Source organism: Terrapene carolina, unplaced genomic scaffold, assembly GCF_002925995.2.
Source record: "Terrapene carolina triunguis isolate 2854851 unplaced genomic scaffold, T_m_triunguis-2.0 Scaffold210, whole genome shotgun sequence".
NCBI lineage: Eukaryota > Metazoa > Chordata > Testudines > Emydidae > Terrapene > Terrapene triunguis.
In genome coordinates, this window is record NW_020664561.1 from 46,522,472 (window position 1) to 46,532,210 (window position 9,739).

Here is a 9,739-nt window from a genome sequence, read left to right on the forward strand (position 1 = left end):
GGAATTGACCCCATTAACAGCGTGTAATCCTATTGTGGGTAGGTTGTGTTTACCTCTGAGTACACCTCTTTCGTACTCTTTGGCAACGCTTGTCCAGCTTGTTATGCCAATGAAGTATCATAGAATTGAACGGAAAAAATGATTCACCCGTTAGCTCAAGGTTATGGTGTATGTATGCATTTTGTGTCCTTGTTTCCTGATTCACCTCACAGGAGTTCAACCCTGGGGACAAGAAAAGCAGCTGTACTGCCATCATTTCTGCTAGGGCAGTCCAGCTTGGGGTTCTATTGGAGTGCTAATGGAAGAGGTTGCCCTGGAGAATGCTGTACTGGCCAGCTCTGTTACCCCAAGAGGAGTGGGAGATGCAGTCCACATAGGTGGCCTACATCCCTGTTGTAGGTGGACTTTCCACCATCAGGGACTGCAACTTGACATCGGTCAGTGTCTTTAAGGAGGAAGGAAGGAAGGAAGAAAGGAGAGTAGTTTGGTTATCTTTGAGGCTCTAAAAAAATTAAAATAAGCAGTTTAGTGCTTTGGATTCTATTTATCAATGATCTGCTCCCTTGTCTGTCTGTCTTTCTCTCCCAACACCCCACCCCCCAAAGTCTCTCACATTCTTTTTCTCACTCCAATATTTTATTCATTCTGATTTCTGCACTTGTGAATCTTCTATTTATTTTTTATACTGGTAGTTTAAAATAAATATTTAAAGTGATAATATCAAGGTTAGAAGGCACAGCAATTGACCTTGACAGTTGTTCTGTATAAAATTTCTTATCTTAAGGATTCCAGTCAAGATAATATGTGCATGCATGCATACACACACATACGCACCTAAAACTTTTAATGCGCTACATCCTATTGTAAACAAACCAGCACTCCTGTTGTAGTTTCTATCACAGCATGACCGCACCAGTTTATTTGCACACAAATCCAAGGATGTATTTTTAAATAGTTTGAGTTGCCTTGACAATACACCCTGTGATATGCACCCAAATATTTGAGAAGACACAGGTCTCATAACTGATACTCCGCCTCCAAGCAACTATCAAAGCTACAAACCTAACGCCATAATGGGTGTCTATATTTCCCAGCTTGTAGTAACTTCATATTTATTTATTTTTCTTCAGATTCCTAAAATGCAGTTATGGGCACCCATCCAAATGTAGGTTCTGTGAATACTTAGACCATAATTTAGAAACACAACATAAACAAAGGATTACCCATAAACATATTCACTTCTGCCCCACCCCCCACTTCCTTAGAAGCCTTAATGGAGAAAAAGAGATTAAACAGATCAATGTGTTTGTATTAATGTAACTTCTGAAGATAGTTTGCTGAATAATCTATGTATTGGGGGTCTGTATTGTTGGGAGTCTTTTTATGGACATCAGTGGAGGCAGGATCTGGCCTTACTTACTGCATAAACTATCTCTATCAGAGGAACTGTCTGATAAAAGGGGCCCCAAACTGTAAACTACCAGAAGTTTCCAGCTCACTGACATAGACAGCAGAGTCAGGCTGCAAACATCCAAGTGTTCTGTTTGGGATCAGTGAAAGAAATCCAGGAAAGCAGCATGGTAGGGTATTGTATGGAGAGTCAGAAGACACGTTTTATTCCTGGCTCTGTCATTCATTTGCCTTGTGACCTTGATCAAGGGCACCTCAATTTCTACCCTAGTAAAATCAGAATATTAATGCTCACTGGTCTTTGTAGAGTTCCTTGAGATCTATGAAAGAAGCCACTGCCGGCAAAATAGCAAAACTAAAACCAGTAATGGGGGAACCCGACAGGCTCAGGCCCTTAAACTTGGATTCTTATCTGACCATATACCGGTTCACCTAAGGCCTGGGCGACCCCCTCCTCTGAGTAGCCCTGGAGCCACAATACTTGTTATCCCCTTTGGGGGAAGTCCCAGTGGTCCTGCTCCCCTATCCAGTGTGATTGGGAGTGCTGCTTCTCCACCCATCCTATAAGATGAATTGTGTTTGCATTAAGAGTTTGTTCAATAACGGAAAACAATGACCAAAATGGTAAAAAAGAAAAATCACAGTTGGTTCACAGGCAATTTGCAAATTAAAAAAGTTATAAATGCACTGATTGAACTCTTAGACCAGTTCTAATTAACATCCATACAGGTAGCATTAAAAAGCCAAGAGCAATATTTTTCAGTGAACATAATCCTCAGACATAATATCTACAGCACATTCAGCTGTACAGCTCTTGGATTAATTTTTAAAGTTTTGTCAAAAAAATTTATATTTGAAAATGTACAACCGTCACACTCAACCTTGCAAGAGCGCTGCATGCCAAATTCACTTCCCATTTCAGTTGATACAAGTTCTTTTCATGGAGTCTTTACAGGATTAGGCCCTTTGAAATTATCCTTATTTCAGATTTATTTCTTCCCATTCTAAGAATATCTATGTGGAAGGGCTGTAAGTCACTATTATCCATTTCAATATTGTTCCAGTGACACCTAGATGTATCACTGATAATGACAAGAACTTTAAAATAAGGCACATTATTATGAAAATAAAAGACAAGGGACTCAATAGCCCATAAAATGAAGCAGGTGTTTACAATGGCTCCTCTGTGACAGTGGATTAAAAGTACTGCTATTTTTGTTACCACAGTGTAACACTGGCATTTGCAAAGGGATTAATCTTCCACATGCCATCTATTGAGCTGCCAGTAGAAAGGAGAGAGAAAGCGAAGTGTGTGCATTAGAGATTTAGGAACAAGAAGAGGATGGAACCACTGAGCTCTTGTATTACAGATAAATTCTCTTTCCAAGGCAATAGTAGTTTCTATTGAGATCCAAATCATTTTCACCCTTCTCTGTATTGCTATTCTCAATCTCCCCTATCTTTCTGGCACTTATGTCTTTCAGGCTTTCATTTGTTTTTTCATCTGCCACTCCTGATGTTCTTCTTTAAGTGCCCAATTTCTCAGATTTCAATTTCCTGCCTAAAAGGTTACTGAAATAATACTCCCCTCTCAAATTTCATAATATAATATATACAGTATGGCCAAATCTCTTCATTATACCATGCTCTCAAAGCATTCAGGGAAATCATTAGGATGATGTTCATTATGAGCCCCATTATTGCACTACACAGCAAAACTAATTAAATAAAGAAAGCTGACATGAATAAAATCATTAAACACTCATCTTGGCTTTATTAGAGTCTGTACCATCCTGCACAGTAACATTTCAGGATGGATGGAAGCCAGGCAGCCCTATAGGGGTCTATAAATTCTATATCTGTCTAACAAATCCAGCATATACTCATTTAGGTCAAAGCCTGCATTTCTTCAGGAACAGTCCTTATTTAATGGAAAACTTCTGCTGCATGGAATGTGAAGCGTTAATTAGTCCTGCCTAAATGAAGAGTTCATCAGTGGATCCTTTATACCTGAAAACATTAGTAAATATACTTGGAACAGCATCCTGATCTAGTGGTCTGGGCATAGGATTAGGTGTTGGGAACTCCTATTACTTTGTGGTCTTGTGCAAGTCCTTTGACTGTGCGAGGCCTTGCTTTTCCCATCTGTGAAATGGAGACAGTTGTAGTCATCTACCTCAAAGGTGGGCTGAGGAAAAAATACTTCACTTTTGTAAAGTGCCATGTAAGTTAAAAAAAGAAAAAGGCAATGGGTAAACCAAGTTTAAAGCATAGTTATTCACTAGGGGACCAATGCTACCTCCACTGAGTTCCTGTAAACTGGCCCTTATTAGCCCAGGAAGTTGGAATAAGCCACAAGGAAAAAATATGTATGTAAATATGTATGTATTTCCAGTACACATCCCCAGGTCCTGAGAATTTCTGCTGGACAAGCAGAAGCGTTTCTTGTATTTCTTTGCACCCCTTTCCCTGCACACCTTTCACCCTGATAACTCTGCTCATATTATAAATATTATCAATTATTTATATTGCAGTAAGACTACCGGTTCAATTGAGATCAGGGCTCTATTATACTAGGCACTTTACAAACATGAAGGGAGATGGTTCCTGCCCCAAGGATTTTAGTCAAAACAGACAATGGACGAGAGGGGAAACAAGCACAGAGATGTGAAGAAGTGGAGCTAGGAATAGAATTCAGGTCTCCTGAATACCAGTCATAGGACCACATTGCCTTGCAGGTATCCTAATGATCTCTTCATCTGCTTCTGCAGGGACTCCAAGTTTTGCCTCAGACCATAGAATCATAGAAGATTAGGGTCAAGCCAGGCCTTAAAAACCTCTCAGGGTGGAGATTCCACCACCTCCCTAGGTAACCCATTCCAGTGCTTCACCAACTTCCTAGTGAAATAGTGTTTCCTAATATCCAACCTAGACCTCCCCCACTGCAACTTGAGACCATTGTTTCTTGTTCTATCATCTGCCACCACTGAGAACAGCCTAGCTCCATTCTCTTTGGAACCCCCCTTCAGGTAGTTGAAGGCTGCTATCAAATCCCCCCTCACTCTTCTCTTCTGCAGACTAAATAACTCCAGTTCCCTCAGCCTCTCCTTGTAAGTCATGTGCCCCAGCCCCCTAATCATTTTCGTTGCCCTCTGCTGGACTCTTTCCAATTTGTCCACATCCCTTCTGTAGTGGGGGGGACCAAAACTGGACGCAATACTCCAGGTGTGGCCTCACCAGTGCTGAATAGAGGGGAATAATCACTTCCCTTGATCTGCTGGCAATGCTCCTACTAATACAGCCCAATATGCCATTGGCCTTCTTGGCAACAAGGGCACACTGTTGACTCATATCCAACTACTCGTCCACTGTAATCCCAGTCGGTCCCCAGCCTGTAGCGGTGCATGGGATTCTTCCTTCCTAAGTGCAGGACTCTGCACTTGTCCTTGTTGAACCTCATCAGATTTCTTTTGGCCCAATCCTCCAATTAGTCTAGGTCACTCTCGACCCTATCCCTACCCTCCAGCGTATCTACCTCTCCCCACAATTTAGTGTCATCTGCGAACTTCCTGAGGGTGCAATTCATCCCATCATCCAGATCATTAATAAAGATGTTGAACGAAACCGGCCTCAAGACCGACACCCTGGGGCACTCTGCTTGATACCAGCTTCCAACTAGACATTGAACCGTTGATCACTACCTCTTGAGCCCGACAATCTAGCCAGCTTTCTATCCACTTTATAGCCCATTCATCCAAACCATACTACTTTAACTTGCTGGCAAGAATACTGTGGGAGACCCTATCAAAAGCTTTGCTAAAGTCAAGATATATCACATCCACCCCTTTCCCCATATCCACAGAGCCAGTTATCTCATCATAGAAGGCAATCGGGTTGGTCAGGCTTGACTTGCCCTTGGTGAATCCATGTTCCTGTTCCTGATCACCTTCCTCTCCTCCAAGCGCTTCAAAATGGATTCCTTGAGGACATGCTCCATGATTTTGCTGGGGGCTGAAGTGAGGCTGACCAGTCTGTAGTTCCCCCGGTTCTCTTTCTTCCCTTTCTTAAATACGGGCACTATATTTGCCTTTTTCCAATTGTCCGGGACCTCCCCCGATCGCCACGAATTTCCAAAGATAATGGCCAATGGCTCTGCAGTCACATCAGCCAACTCCCTCAGCATCCATGGATGCATTAGATCTGGACCCACGGACTTGTGCATGTCCAGCTTTTCTAAATAGTCCTTAAGCTGTTCTTTCACCACGAAGGGCTGCTCACCTCCTCCCCATACTGTGTTGCCCAGTGCAGCAGTCTGGGAGCTGACCTTGTCTGTGAAGACCAAGGCAAAAAAACCATTGAGTACTTCAGCTTTTTTCACATCATGTGTCACTAGGTTGCCTCTCCCATTCAGTAAAGGTCCCACACTTTCCCTGATCATCATCTTGTTGCTAATATACCTGTAGAAACCCTTCTTGTTACCCTTCACATCCCTTGCTAGGTGCAACTCCATTTGTGCCTTCGCCTTCCTGATTACACCCCTGCATGCTTGAGCAATATTTTTATACTCCTCCCTAGTCATCTGTCCAAATTTCCACTTCTTGTAAGCTTCCTTTTTGATTTTAAGCTCACCAAAGATTTTGCTGTTAAGCCAAGTTGGTCGCCTGCCATATTTGCTATTCTTTCTGCACATCGGGATGGTTTGTTCCCGCGCCCTCAATCAGGCTTCTTTAAAATACAGCCAGCTCTCCTAGACTCCTTTCCCCATCATATTAGCCTCCCAGGGGATCCTGCCCATCAGATCCCTAAGGTAGTCAAAGTCTGCTTTTCTGAAGTCCAGGGTCTGTATTTTGCTACTCTCCTTTCTTCCTTTTGTGAGGATCCTGAACTCAACCATCTCATGGTCACTGCTGCCTAGGTTGCCACCCACTTCTACTTCCCCTACCAATTCTTCCCTGTTTGTAAGCAGCAGGTCAAGAGGAGCACGGCCCCTAGTTGGTTCCTCCAGCATTTGTACCAGGAAATTGTCCCCAACACTCTCCAAAAACTTCCTGGATTGTCTTTGCATTTCTTCCCCAGCAGATGTCAGGGTGATTGAAGTCCCCCATTAGAATCAGGGCCTGTGATCTGGAAACTTCAGTTAGTTGTCCAAAGAAAACCTCGTCTACTTCATCCTTCTGATCCAGTGGTCTATAGCACACGCCCACCACAACATCACCCTTGTTGCTTTCACCTCTAAACTTAACCCAAAGACTCTGAACAGGCTTTTCTCCAGTTTCATACTGGAGCTCTGAGCAATCATACCGCTCTCTTACATACAATGCAATTCCTCCATCTTTCCTGAACAGTTTATACCCATCTATGAGAGTGCTCCAGTCATGAGAACGACCCCACCAAGTTTCTGTTATTCCAATCACATCATAGTTCCTTAATTGTGCCAGGACTTCCAATTCTTCCTGCTTGTTTCCCAGGCTTCTTGCGTTTGTGTACATGCACCTAAGATAACTAGCCGATTGCATTACTTTTTCAGTATGAATCAGGAGGCTTCCCATTTTGTACCCTCCTCTTTGTGTTTCCTCCTGGTATCCCACTTCCCCACTTGCCTCTGAGCTTAGGTCACGATCCCCCGGCGAATCTAGTTTACTTGTTTTAGCTAGTCTTCTGCTACTAATCTCAGCTCACTTGATCCCACTGCAATCCATCTCCCTGTTCACATTAAAATGATAGAATTCATTATTTTTAACCCCTCCTCCCCAAAATTAACATAATATATCTCAACTGGTCTTCATAGCAAACACAAACACAGGACCAGATTGTGAGCTGCTTTTCCACAGCTGAACATTTAGTCCCATGAGTCCCATTGGATTCAGTGGTAGTACTCATGTGAGTAATTACTCCCCTGTGTGAGAAAAGACTCAAGCTGGTCCACAGCAAACTCTCCCAGCATTTGCCTCCTCTCCTTTTCTTTGTTCATTCTACTAATTCTTCAGATCGTAAAACATGGTGATGGTGAGGCTTTTACTTCTGTAAATTTCTATCTAGAGAGGACTGTAAAGGCCAAAAGGGCTGGAACCATGTGTTATATTATGCCTGCAAAGCAATACAACACCTTCCCCTAACCCATGGCACTATATCATTATAATATCAACAAAGAATAATCTCATCGCCAATTGAAGATGCTTAACCCCTACACTATCAACAGAGCACTTAGACACTGGGTTAGTGTCCACATTCACCCCCCTCTGGGGTATGGCTTTGTTTGTTAACTCAAAAATGGGATCACATCAGCCTGAGACCAAACTTTTTCCTTGATATTTTCCTCCAAGGCTCCTGTGTCCTTGCTCCTTACTCTAGTGAGCCACTCCGGCTTCCTTAATGTTCCACAGGAAGTAAGGAGCTGCACTAGCCCCAATAAGTCAGTAGAGCTTCAGCAGCTTTATATCATTTGTTGACAAGGTGGTCAACAGAAGCGCCATGAACCCCTATTACACTTTGTTTAAAGAAATCATATTCCTAATGTAGTGAAGAAACCTTTGATGCGCATCAACAAAATACCAGAGGTTAAATCCTGGCTTCATTGAAATCAATGGTAAAACTCTCAGTGACTTCAGTGGAAGCCAGGATTTCACCCAAGATATTAAGGATAGTAGCTATTTTTTGTATGACTTTGCCATACCTTGCTATTGTTGAACACGTGGAACTCCCACTGAAGTCAATGAAAGGATATGGTTTTAAACAACCAAAAATATTCAAGAGAATCCAGCAGCTGGCAACTAACAGATGTTTTAATTTTTTTAAAATGGACTAATTGAGATCCCTTTAGGCATAGTCACGTGTATGCTTTTCATTCCCACTAATCATAATTTTTCATACAGAAATGTTATATGATAATTCCTTTTCTCCCCTTTTTGAATAATGCAATAATATAATAATCTGATATTGTATATTACAATAATTTCAATGTAAAGAAGTCCACATAAAATTATGGGTTTCTGAAGAGTTACTGGGCAAAAATTTGTTTTCTATCGTGACTCAGTTGAAATCAATGGATATATACATAAGTGCTTATTCATGAACGATGGATACGGCTCCGTATCTGTCACAGAGGTCGCGGAAGGCACGGAGTCCGTGACTTTCCACAACCTTCATGACTTCTGCAGGGGCCGGGTGGCTGACCCCACAGCTGCCGAAGCAGCTGGCTCTGGGGCCAGCTACACCAGCTGCTGCTCCGGCGGCCCCAGGCAGCGGTCTCTGGCTGGCCGGAGAAGCTGCGGTCCGCAGCCCCTGGCAGCTGGTGCTGCTGGCCCTGGGTGGCCCCCCGAGCAGTGTCCCCCCTCCCACCTGATTTAATCACAGGTATTTTTAGTATAAATCATGGACAGGTCACCGGCAGTTAATTTTTGTTTATTGCCCGTGACCTGTCCATGACTTTTACTGAAAATACCTGTGACTAAATCGTAGCCTTAATGACGGATCTGCAATTGATCACGCAAAATATGTGCATCAGCCATATATACTTATATATGTACACATAAAGCAAAACACTGCATATGAAAAAATATTTATAATATTTTATTTGAAGTAGTATATGGAAAACTATAGTTTATTTAAAACATAGCTCTGTAAATGATTGCTTTTCAGAGGTATTACACTAAACCTATTTGTATCTTAAATACTAGAAACATGAAATAAATACGTGAGGAAACCCAATTTTATTAACCGCAGCTCTATCGATCCCAATTTGCTTTCTGAAAACTCAAGGCCAAAATATATAGTGTAGAAAGCAATCATGGACTGGCACAAGCCCATAAAAAAGTCGAATCTTTCTCACCCCGTAAAAGAAATCTACACTTATTCTGTTACAAAAGATCTGCTTTTATTAAGTTCTCTGCTTCAACATTTAAATGTTTTATTTCCTCTCAGGGCAATGCATTGACAAGCTACATGTTAAATGAGACTGGACATGAAACACCTCACTGGTTTGCAAAGGAAAAAGAGTGGACATTTAACGAATCTATTCAAAAGTGATAGGAAAATAGGAAATTACTTAGCCTGGAACAGTTTGTGGCTATCACATATTTTAAGAGATGTAGACGCAAGTTAACATTTGAGCAATGAATGCAACATACAGTATATTTAATACAGTCAATTGTTTGAGCAATCTCTACTTTGGTAATGGTAGTACTACAAAAAAAAAGTAAAGAAGAGATCCTGCATAGGAGAGATTCCTCAATATTCTGAAGCCATAGTCAACCTGTGGAACTCCTTGCCAGAGGATGTTGTGAAGGCCAAGACTATAACAGGGTTCAAAAAAAGAACTAGATAAGTTCAT